This window comes from Danio rerio, chromosome 5 (genome assembly GCF_049306965.1).
Source record: "Danio rerio strain Tuebingen ecotype United States chromosome 5, GRCz12tu, whole genome shotgun sequence".
Classification (NCBI taxonomy): domain Eukaryota; kingdom Metazoa; phylum Chordata; class Actinopteri; order Cypriniformes; family Danionidae; genus Danio; species Danio rerio.
In genome coordinates, this window is record NC_133180.1 from 6861279 (window position 1) to 6874444 (window position 13166).

The window sequence follows — 13166 nt, forward strand, 5'->3', positions numbered from 1 at the left end:
AATTTGGGGCTCGTCCGGGATTGCACGTTTTTTAAATTTTTTTTATCTGAAGTCTTGTTTAAGTCAGGATTGTAACGTAATTAAGGGCTCGTGTGGCATTGCATAGTTTTTATTACATTTTATTAAAATCACGAGTCTTGTTTAAGTAGGGGCCGTAACACAATTGGGGCCTTTTTCTTTTTTGTAACATTTTCTTAAAATCATGATTATTGTTTAAGTAGGGACTTTAACATAATTGGGGGCTCGTCCGGGATCGTCCGGTTTTTGTAACATTTTCTTAAAATCACAAGTTTTGATTAAATAGGGGTCGTAACATAATTACGGGCTCATTTGAATTTTTGTAACATTTTTTTTAAATCACAAGTCTTGTTTAAGTAGGGACCGTAACATAATTAAGGGCTCATCCAGGATCGCATGGTTTTTTGTTACATTTTCTTAAAATCACGATTCGTGTTTAAGTAGTGAACGTAACATAATTGGGAGCTCTTCCAGGATTGCCCTTTTTTGTTACATTTTCTTTAAATCACAAGTTTTGCTTAACATAATTGGGGGCTTATCTGGAATCATCCGACTTTTTGTTACTTTTTCTTAAGATCACACGTCTTGTTTAAGTAGGGATCATAACATAATTGGTGGCTCATCCGGGATTGCACGTTTGTTTTGTAATATTTCCTTAAAATCACAAGTCTTGTTTAAGTAGGGATAGTAACATAATTGGGTGCTAGCCCAGCTTTTTGTTACATTATCTTAAAATCACAAGTCTTGTTTAAGTAGGGGCTGTAACATAATTGGGAACTCATCCTGGATTGCATGTTTTTTTGTAACATTTTCTTAAAATCACGAGTCTTGTTTAAGTAGGGGCCGTAACATAATTGGGGACTCTTCCGGGTTCATTCGTTTTTTTTGTAACATTTTCTTAAAATCACAAGTCTTTAGTAGGGTCCGTAACATAATTAGGGGCTCGTCCGGATCATTCAGTTCTTTGTAACATTTTCTTAAAATCACAAGTCTTAAGTAGGGTCTGTAACATAATTGGAGGCTCGTCCAGGATCGTTAATTTTTTTGTAACATTTTCTTAAAATCACAAGTCTTGTTTAAGTAGGGACTGTAACATAATTGTTTACTCATCCAGGACCATCAGGGTTCTTGTTTCTTGTCTTCTTAAAATTAGTCTTAAGAAGGGATCATAACATAATTGGGGGCTCGTCCGGGATTGTCAGGATTTTTGTCACATTTTTTTAAAAATCCTGAGTCTTGTTTAAGTACCAGTAATAAATTATTGATTTTCTCAAGCTTTTTTTTTTGACATCATGAAATATGCATAACCTTAATGCGTGACGATTTGTTTCGAATGCATTTATTTATATAACAAGCAAAATAATTGTTCTGCTCGCAATTACAATTTAGAACATTTGTCTTTTTTGAGCGCATTGTGCTTCTTCTTTTTCCCCACACATGTTAATTTGTGCATGCTTCCAGCGTTTTCACACTAAGAACAAAAGCTACGCTTTGCAAAGTTTGCCTAAAATGAAGCAATTAAGTCTTTGGAGGAAAACACTCGGTTGACAGTTTTCTGTGCTGTTTGAAATGCAACAGTGAATCTCTCCTGGGCAAGCTCGCAGAGCACAACACAAGCTTTGCAGAGTTTCAGGCACGCTTTGAAGCTGACAGTTTATAAATATGGGGCATAAGGGGCCATCCGTGAAGAAAGATGCCGATCCAAGCATTTTATAAGTGCAGGATCAAGGCAATCTTGTAAATATGCAATGCTACCAGTCTCATTTATACGCAAATCAGATCATTATTGTTTAAAGATTAAAAAAAATAGCTGTCTCGGTGCGGACGAAAGGCTAAACTGAGAGAAAAACATGATTTTTAAATAAAAAACTTATTAGTGTGGACATGACCTTAATGTTCAACTATTTAAACCAGTAACAGAGTTGTCATTTCCCACCATTTTATTTATTAATTTTTTTGCTTTATCACATAAAGGTCGCTGGTTCAAGTCCTAGCTAGGACAGGTTGGCATTTCTGTGTGGAATTTGCATGTTCTCCTCGTGTTGGCATGGGTTTACTCAATTTTACCCAATAAATGCATCAATAGTATCCACTGATTTTTCAGCCTGATCTCACGAGAAAACATAAGTATTTTATGTTCTGTCAGTTTAGTGGCTAATTCCTATAAATTCGTACGAGTTCAGTCATACGAAATTGTACGATTTTAAAAATGAGGCGTGGCACCTAACCCCACCCCTAAACCCAACCGTCATTGGGGGATGAGCAAGTCGTACTAAATTGTACGAATTAGATTGTACAAATTCATACGAATTAGCCACTAAATCAAAAAGTTACGAATTGCAGTGAGATTGTGTTGGATTTTTATAGTCAATTAAATGATCTTAAACGATTAAAAAATACAAAGTACAAAACCAAATTTAAACCAATTTTAGTATCAGTTTTACTTGGGTTGCACACTAGTTTGATCCTGTATAAATATCATTATATTGTATAAATATTATTATAACTATAAGCCTACATCATGCTGACAATCAAAAACAAAATTACATGATTATCAAAGGTTACTGTCTTCAAACCGAGAACACCCTAAAGAGCTCCTATCATGGGTTTTTGAAAATGACCTACCATACAGTTTGTAACACAGCTCTAAGTGAAGTGAAATATCCAGCCAATGCTTAAATCTGAAAAGTGTGCCTTGTTTAAATCTATTTATTGATCTATGAAAGAGTCGACTCAAAGTGGTTCAAATGAATAGTTTTGGTAACGAATCTTTAGCCGTGTCTGCGTGATGTCGATACAGAACTCAAGCCTTGCCCATTTGTTGCAGGTGCAGACCCGGGAAAATTTAAACCCTGTCCACAAACACTGTAGAAAGAAAAAGAGGAAGACAATCACTGTAGCAGATCCTGGATTAATCATGTCTGAGGGAAAGTTAGTGTTATAACTATCCAAAGATAAGACTGTGAAGAGTAAGTGGTTGAAGTTTATTTTTGCAAAAAAATACCTCCGCATTACAGCCCCAGCCTTGTGCTGTGTTCCCGTCATTTTTCTGACGTGTGCTTCAGGAATCTACACGCTTACAACAGGGGTTTCGTTGGCCCTTAAAGGAACGATCAGAAAAGACTATTGATGTATGGGACTTTGTCAGAGCTAGACAGGAACTTTACAGTATGCAGTTCATGGATCAGTTTCTTCCTCTATTTCACAAGTGAAAGTAACTTAAGTGAGATTAAAATGGTTGCCTCCTTTTCTCTAGCCTGCAAATTATGTACTTAATTGTGTTTTGTTACTTGTAACCGCTCCATGCCGCTTGTACTGTATCTGGTTAACTTTTTATACTCTCAGATCGCATCTATAACCTCGTTGAAAACCCGACGCGTGCTGCTTTGTTTACGGATTTAAATGCTTTTGTGAGCTCGCGTTTTACTATCTTTTGTCGTTACTATGGCCACCATCAGCTACACTTGCAGCGGTCAAGTTTCAAAATAGTTCAGCTTTTGCAGCTGTGTGGATTAATACTGAATGTGTGTCACTGTTTTACTTGTGCTTATACTTATAACTTAATTCCTTAATGTTGTCCCAAAAAAAAATCGATTGTGTGGCACAAGAAGTTTGGCCAGAGGAGAAATGGTCATGCCCAACTGAGCCTGATTTCTCTCAAAGTGTTTCCCCTTCACTTTCATCAATTGGTAAAATTTTGTTCTTCGCCACTGGCATGCTTAGTCTGGGACTTGTGGAGCTGAGCATCAATGGATTTGCTCTTCAGTGTTTGGACTCTCAGCAGTGAAAATTAAACCACACTGAACTGAACTACACAGCAAATTCATCAGAGTTAAATTCTCGGTGTTGAAGCATTTCAGAGTAAAGTGTTGACATTATAGTTAGATTTTGATAAATGAATATAATAAGAGTTAAAATTGATTTTATTCAGTGCGAAATCAGGGAGTTATCTTTTCAACACTTGGTGGTGTTATTTCCAACATCCGGGAATTCATGCAGCCCCAGTCACTGATGAATTTTCCAGACGCCATTTTCCATCTGAGGTTTAGAACAGCAACTGGTGAGTCAAACTACCTAAATGTTGGTATTTTACTGACTTTCTTTAAGGAAATACAGTTGTAAACATGTTGTTAAGTTAATAACTTTAGAATGGAGTGACAATTTTAAACTTCTGCGGTTCATTCATGGTCGTTTGTGCATCAAGCTTAACTGCATTACTATTGACTTCTTTTCAAGAATGTTTTTATATATGCTCACGCATACATAGTGCATAAAAACATCAAATGTACATGTTCAACACATTTCTGTCACGCTTAATGCCATTTTGTGCGTTGTTACCCATCTGTAAAATAAAATCGACACTTCTCCTTTAATTCGAAGCAAACAAGCGAGGGAATCCCCGGAGCCGCCTAAAATTAGCCTACTCTGCCCGGATGCTAACGGCAACACAGGACGGTTTCCATAAGCTCTGGAGAGTTTCTAAAACATATCTGGTGAGTAAATGAACATATGCTTACTTGTAAAAGGCTTCCTGACTAAAATATATGATTATTTGTTATTCGTGTATATTAATTTGGTTATTTTAAACACCGCGGCCCTTTTAAACTGGTTCATTCGTGGCCGTCCATATACGTTACCGTTAGTCCATAGACTCGCGTGATAACGTACGCTTGAATTATATTAAGTGTTGACAACCATTAAAGTCGGAATGTTAACATTAATGTCTTTAAATTACCGCGTTTGCACTTTCTCAGACATTTAACGTTACAGAAGTCTCCCGGAAGTTGCGGGACTAACATTAACGTTATCCCGCAAATGCACAGAGACTCGTAGATGCCCGCAAATTAATGATCTTCCGCCCGGTCATTAAACACTTTGCACACCCCTCTCCACCGCATCGCTCCCAGCTCTTCAGGTACGTCGTGCGCAAGTCACCCCCACCGCTCTTCAGGTACGTCGCGCGCAAGTCACCCCCACCGCTCTTTAGGTACGTCGCGCGCAACTCATCCCATTGCTCTTCTGGTACTCATCTCTCCCGCTACCTCCCGCAAATCAACTCTGTATCCCCCGAAAATGACTTTTCCCAACTCGGGATGTCTGACATTAGTAAGTTAGGCTATTTCTGTAGTCAGGAACATCTTAGTCAAGCTTTTTCTCCCGCATGATATTGTGCTTAAAACTATAGGCTAAACTTAGCATGTACTGTACACAACATTTCCGTTTTATTAAAGACAATTTAGTGCGTTGTAAACAGCCACCTGTCTGTAAAATTAATCAACAATTCATATTTGAGCAGCCTAATGATGATACAGGTTTGATTTGTAGATTTATTATCAATAATCAACATCTGAATCAAAAGATATCTGAAAAAGTGTGAGGCATACTTTGTGATGTTTATCTCTCTTTTTTATCTGAAGGTTATGCATATGTGTTAGATACTAATTTTTTGTTGTTTTTTAACAGCCACAGTTCTCTATACAATAACACAAGACCCTGTGACGGTGGCTGATTAGAGACTGATTGAGATGGTGTATTTCCAGAGTTGGTGAAATGGCCAAGCACACCTTCTTGGTCATATGTGGTGATAATAATGAAGGTATGTTTGATAAAGTTCTGTATTTGTTTCACAATAAGCTGAGAGGGTATTAGAGCATTAAAGAATAATAAATGACATGAAGGTGATAAGTTTTGTATTGTGGGTGAACTGTTACTTAAATAATGTTTTGCTCTTTGCTTTGCACTTTTCCTCTTCTGCTTATCCTAATATTTTAGATTATATTTGGACCTGAAACATCTGCTAGACTCCAGGAAAGGTGGCGTCAATACTGGACCTGAAAGGGCCTAACAAGTTGAATCTGGTAAAGAAACACACACACGCACACACATGCACGCACACGCTTACAGAAAAGTGTTGTTTATGAAGTTTATGAATATTTTTTACACCGTGGCCAATATTTTGGGGAAGTCAGCATCACTAAATGATATAAAAGATTTTAAGCTCCTCTAAATTTTGCTCCAAGTGTTGTGTTAAATTCAGGATTCTGGACAGACAGCTGCCTGTTTTTCCAGTTCTAGTCATAGTGATTAACCTAATTGTGTTTGGAGATCCAACAGTGATGTATGTGTTTTTTCTACTTTTCCATATCCTGTCACCTCAACCAGCTGGGAGAGTCAAGTTGTGGATCATCATGAAGATTTTCAAAAGGTGAGTTTAGATTTCTTGAATGTTTTATTTACTTTAAATGTTCTTTTAAATATATCATAGAATTTGATTGCAATTTGTTTTCAAACATTTTTCTTAGTCATGCTGGAGTCTTGAAGAGTTCTTAGATGAGCATCACCCTATATCCGTGCATCAGGAACCACCGGACGAGCGATCAGCAGCTACTACATCGTCATGGATAAAAAGGTCATCCTGTGGCTGGGAAGCACTTCCATTCACAAGACATGCTTGATGAGATTTCCTAGCTCCAGTTTGTTTTCACACAAGTTTACAGCATTTATACCTTCATTTAAGCTGCTGTGTCTGATATGGAGGAACAAGGAAACACCAGAAGTGAAAGATTTGCACGCCAAGTTGTTTAAAATGTAATTTCAGAAGAAAACTATGCGTTCAGAAGAAAACTATGAGTGACGATATATTGAACTTTTCAAATTGCTCTGATGAAACATCAAGTTTGGACCAAAGGACTGAAACAGCCTTTTTGAGCACTGGTCATACATATTTTGTTGATACTGTCTGTACTAATAAAAGATTTAAAGCATATTTGACATTGTTGCATTTTAAAAACTGAATGAATTGTTGAAGTGGTGAATGTTTTCAAATAAAATGTTTTTTCTTTTGTAATTTACAGTCTGTTTGACCTTTTTACCATATTTACACTCAAGAGAGTTGAATAAAATAACAATATATTACACCAGGCGGTGTTAAATATAGTTAAATTTTTTAACTCTGCCCAGAGTTAAAATTAACCCTTACTTCGGTGTCAATGTGCCAACCCTTTTGAAAGTGTTGATTTAACTCTGTTTTGAGTGGACCCCATGAGACACTTTCAAAGTGTTGAAATTAACACCCTTAGAGTTGTTTTGGGTCCCCATATTTTGCTGTGTAAACCGTACTTAAACTCTGAAAACTGGACTGACACAGTTTCGATTTACTAGAACTCCTATGTTAGCTGTGTAAGGATGGCTATATTGCTCCATAATATTAAACCCAAAATATTTGTTATGGATCTCCACACGAGACAAGACCACGAGAATGGTCAAGCACTAAAACAATAAGCTTTCCAATCTGAGAAGAAGATCAGCTAGAAAACCAGTTGTTCAGGTTGTCTCGATTATGCATCCTGAGTCCCCCTCTTAGCCCTGGACTTTACCTTCTCCATCACAGAATGAAAGTTTTTAATAGGGTGTCTCTTGTGGCTCTATATTCATGTTTGGTGTCATTTTAAATGTCTCTGTGTGATTGGTAAAGTGGTCTTAATTTCACTAATATTTTACAATCTCCCTTACATCAGTTAATTTGGGTTTTGACTTTGATAAGATCTTTGCCAGATGCTCCACTCCAGTGAAAATGGTCTTCACATTAACTCATGACCAGGCAAGAGTCTTGGTGAAGCTTTTATTGTCTTTAATTTGTGGTGATTTGAGTATTTAAGGGAAATGTAGAAGTGTCTGTGGGATTCTGTAGCCAGGATACCCTGCTGCAGTGTGTAAGTCCCTGAGCTCTGAATCAAGGCTTATATACTGCAATGTAATTCTACACGGTCAGGTAATTATCTCTAACTCTTAAATGTATATTTGAATAATTGATGTTGTACAATCTTGATTGGATTATTTTGTTTAAAAATCAAAAAAACAATCACTGACTTAGTATTTAACCTAGTGTCAGGGTTCTGCCACTCTGGTCTTGTAAATTCTTGTTTTGGTGGCAGAGCTCGGACACTACCCATGTCTGGTCCTGTTTCTGTCTCTGTGTGCGCGATCTTGTCCAGATCTTGTCTAGTTAAGTGTATGATAATGTTGTGTTTTTCCCCACATGGGGAGATTTGAGTTTTGTTTTTGTTTTATTTCTTAATAAAACCTTCATTTCCTGCATTTGGGTCCTCGCCTCCTGTCCATCCACCCCCAAACCGTGACACCTAGGGGCTAAATCAAACTTTCTTTAATGCGCAAGCATGGGGCGGCCTAATATTGCTTAAAGGAAATTGGCTTACAGTTATATCCTCTATCTAAGAACCAGGGGCCTCATGTACGTAGACGCAGTAAAAGGCGTACGCAGTAAAAAAATTCAGATGTATGAAACACTGCGTACGCCGAATCACACGCATATTCTCTTTGTACATCCGAATAAACGTGAAACTGAGCGCAACATGCACGAGCACAAAACCCCTCCCTGCCTCCTCCCCGTATGAATATGCTAATGACTCTACTTTGGCAAAACCCAGCGAAAAAGCAAAGGCAAAATCAAGCAAAAAGAGAAACTTTGAACAGAATGTGAATTGGAGGTGCTGCTTTCGGAGGTGGACCGGAGAAAAACGGTGTTATTTGCAAATTTGTTATCCAGAATTTAAAAACAAGAAAAAAAAAGAGTGGGAGAGTTTAGCTGATGACACAATTGGGTCTGAACATTGCACTGAGTGCATTAAAAAAGATATAGTGCGATGTAAAGGTGAAAAATTTTGTAATATCCTTAACCGCTTGAGTAGTGTAGCTCGTAAAACGCATGGCATGAACTTGGTTCGAATCCAGCGTCTGATGAACTCATTCTTTTTTCCCCCCACTACATATCAGATTTTGCCTACTCTTCATCACGTGAAAGACAAGTAGGAGTCATTAATAAGTCTGTGCATCATATTTTATTTGCAGATTTATTGAATGGAAATGTTTCTGATTCACGTATGCAAATTCATCTTCAGATAGTGTCTTTATAGCAATGTGTGTGCAGTAGAACGCTCTGATTACATTGGGAAAAACGGCGACCGCTGCAAATTGCGCTTTAATGTTTGGCTGGTCAACTGTATGGTATGGAAACCTTTATACCTGCTAGACATCTGGATGAACCCGTCTCATACAGCTGCCATTGCACGGCTCAAAGACAGTTTGTAGAGTGCAATTTAACACAACATCCTCTAGGAGTCGCCAATGGAAATAAAACAAACACAGACAAGAAATGTGCGTACGCCAGCCATGAAGTCGGCATGGACCTACGCACATTCCCACGTTCATTTCATCATAAGTAAATCCAAACGTGAGCGTGAAATCTGTAGTAAAAGCGCTATAGAAAATAAAGATGAATTGAATTGAATTGTGTACAAATTAATGAGGAAACAAAAAAAATTGCGATGCTACCCATTTCATTTATATGCAAATCAGATCATTATCATATGAAGATAAAGAAAACATCCCATTATGTTTCTAAAAACAGAAGCTCATGACTTTATATGACAGTAAAAAGTTTTAGGGGCGACCTGGGAGGCAACGGGGTTTAGAAATGGAAACGTCTGAGAGTTTTGGCAAGCGTATTTTTCCTCTTCTCAATCGAGCCCCTGAGGAGATGAGCTGTCAGGTTTGAAAAGCATTGTAGTCATTGTTGGTGTTGTAGTAGTAGTCATTGTAGTAGTATCGATCGTAATTGTGATTATTGAAGTAGCAGTTCCTGTAGTAGTTGATGTCGTTGGTATAGTGGTAGCAGAAGTAGTAAAGGTGTCGTTGTAGCAGTAGTAGTAGTAGTCATTGTTGGTGTTGTAGTAGTAGTCATTGTAGTAGTATCGATTGTAATTGTGATTATTGAAGTATTAGTTCCTGTAGTAGTTGATGAAGTTTGTATAGTTGTAGCAGTGATTGTGGTAGTGGTAGTAGTAGTAGTAGTAGTAGACGTTGTTGTATTAGTTGTAGTAGACGCTGTAGTAGTATCAGTAGTGGCAGTCATTGTTCTAGTAGTGTCAGTATTAGTAGACATTATAGTAGTAATAGTTGTGGTGGTGACTGTAGTAGCAGCAATAGTAGTTGTAATATAAGTAACTTTGTGTAGCAGTAGTTGGTGTAGTACTTGTGATTTGTTATCATTGTCATTTATTATTACTGTTGTCCTTTCTTTTTACTGTCATTATTACTATCATACATTACTAAGCATTGTTGTTACTCTCTAACTCTGACTGGTTTATTTTTTTTATCTGTTTTACTTATATCTGCGATACTTGCTTCATTTATTGGCTGATATTGTTCCTAATGTATGTAATCTGACCTTTCCACCAAGTTACCTTTACATGGACACACACACACACACACACACACACACACAGACACACACACAGACACACACCTAACAGTACCTGACTATATTGTTTTTGTTTTGTTTTTTATTGTTGTTTTGTTATTGTTTTTTGTGGATGTTTTTTTTTTTTTTGTATTTGTATGATCCCAATTTATGTACCTTTTTGCATATTTTAATAAAAAAAATAAATAAATAAAAAAAAAGGTTTGAAAAACATGCAGTCAACAAGCTGACTGTTGAACGGGACAGACAGCAATGTAACACCAATGTAGAGCATCCAAACTCTGAACATTCTAGTGCTAAACTTACGTTAATCTTTCAGAATAGAAAAGAAAGTGCTTTTAGCAACACATCGACCAGACATTGATTATACATGCACAGCAACCCATTTAATATGCAATTTATCCATTTTGCATAAACTGAACATGCTTTTAATGTCACATTACCAGACATTTCATTTCAACTGTGATATGTAAAACAATCAGTCTGCATATTGATAAGATAAAACAGAGCTTTTAGTGCCAGAAATCTGCTTTTAGTGTCACTCAACTACTGAAATACACACAGCAACCAACATTTAAAAAAATCCTCATTCACTTTCACATTTATAGATCTAATTGAATGACTGAATGATTTAGAGCCACTAACTGGGTGTAAAACTGCAACATAATACTGTATAACTGTTTATGAAAATCGTATTTTGTTAGGTCAGTTATTCTGCAAGTATGTGACCCCGATCCACAAAACCACTCATAAGGGTCAGACTCATACATCATCTGAGAGCTGAATATATAATCTTTTTATTGACGTATGGTTTATATATTAATAGAAAGATTATTTATTCAGCTTTCAGATGATGTATGAGTCTGACTCTTATGAGTGGTTTTGTGGTCCAGGGTTATATGCTTGCAGATTAACTGATCTTACAAAATGTGCCTGAAATAAAGTTATATAAACATCTAGAATCTTAGGGTTAAAAAATATATATATAATATTGAGGAAAATCTAATTGAAAGTATGCTCTTAACAATATATTGCTACTAATCAGAAATTGAATTTTGATATATTTGCAGTAGGAAATCTACAAAAAATATTGATAAATATTCCAATGATTTTTGGAATAAAAGATAAATGGATCATTCAAACCCATACTTTGTATTTTTGCTTATTCCTACAAATAAATTAGTTTGCATGAAACAGAAGATCAGTTTGTCCTTTTTCCCCATATTGTGATGGACATTAGGGGTGTCACGATTTCGATTTTTAATCGAAATCGATCGAAATTTATGCTCAACTTTGATTACCGAATCATAAAATAGAATCGTCGATGCTGTCACGCCCCCATGTCACGTCAGCTTGGCTTGCCAAGCGGGAAAAAAACAGGCTTGTTGAAGTGCTCGTTAAACTGCAGAAGCAGGAGACCCGTCGAAGGAGCTTAAATCCTCTCCTCTTTCAATGAAGTCGCTGGTGTGTAAACATTTTGGATTTCCAGTTAGATATGTTGACAACGTTCGTTTTGTCGACAAAAAAAAACACAGTTTGCAAGCTCTGCTATGTACGTATTACGGTTGGGATGATAGACGATGGGCGCATCGCGATCCTCCGCCCTGCACCCGTTGCAAATCCGCTCGCGAAACATACACACTCAGGCCCTGTTTACACTAATATGTCTTTGTTTTTAAATGGCATTTTAGAACGACAACGATCCACATCCACAGTGGCGTGTAGCATTTCTGAGCAGCCCTCCTTCCTCACTACCTCTGAAAACGCACATCACGTGACCACACACACTCATTCACACACAGACACAGACGCACACACATTGTCATGCGCTCGAGACAGCGGGTCAAGGCAGTCAGCGGATCAGTAGACTGCTTCCATCTTTTACTTTCACACAAGTACTTAGTCATTTTAGCGAACACCTCAGATACTGTTAGCTAGTTTCTGTTGGTTGTGCGTCTTTTTTACTGACGCCATTATAACGACACAGATCACTATTCACGAGTCCCGCAGAAAAAAGTGATTGACAGGTGGTAATTATGTGTGTATCTTGCCTTTATTCATTTACTGTATGATTTGTTTATGGGTAAAACAAAGACCATGCAGCTCAGGTAGTTTAAACGGTAGGCTACTAATAATTAATTCGTTATTAATTAATTATTCATAATCGAAAATCGAATCGTGACTTTAGAATCGAAAATGTAATCGAATCGAGGATTTGGAGGATCGTGACACCCTTAATGGACATCCAATTGAAACAGTCCTGACATGAGCAAAAAAACAGTAGGACATTGCGTGGTTTTGTCCTTTTGCAACCATTGATCAATGGGCAAGATGAGTGCTGCTAAAAAATGGATTGATGAACAAATGTACATGTAGGGCAGAAACTACACACACCGATATCCTCTCAACATGATTGATAGCCCACCCTAAATAAATAGCCCTGCCCCCTATAGGACTTTCAGCCCCAGCCCCTACAGGACTAATAGCCCCACCCCTAAAGGACTTATAGCCTCACCCTAAAAGGTCTGATAGCCCTGCCTTAATTGACCGATAGCGCTGCCCTAAAAGACTGATAGCCCCACCGATTCAGCGTACTCACACTTCTCAAACGATCTGGGAAACGGGCCTGGGCACGGTACGGATAGCATAGTGTGAGTAGGCCCTAAGCAACACGCCGCTTGTTTACATTCAGCAGCCCATGTGACAAAAGTACTAATGCATGGTCATAACATCATCCTCACTCACTGACTTGTGTCAGTTCCTCTCCTTTATTCACTCGCTCTTTTGGTCTCGTTTGTGAGAGTGAAATGAAATGCACTCTGAAGTAAACAGATGAGTTTGTGTATCAGTCCGTCACCTCACTTTATTC

At 37.6% G+C, this 13166-nt stretch overlaps 1 protein-coding gene and 1 long non-coding RNA gene across 17 annotated transcripts in view; one reads left to right on the forward strand and one right to left on the reverse strand.

The window, feature by feature from the left end:
* LOC101883723 (uncharacterized) overlaps positions 1-13166 on the reverse strand; it is a 303912-nt gene that overhangs the window by 154718 nt on the left and 136028 nt on the right. The gene's annotated exons all lie outside the window — the stretch shown is intronic.
* LOC137495549 (uncharacterized) lies at positions 5795-6427 on the forward strand. The gene is made up of 3 exons (XR_011015416.2): positions 5795-5876; positions 6181-6223; positions 6321-6427. It is a non-coding gene; the product is annotated as an uncharacterized lncRNA (long non-coding RNA).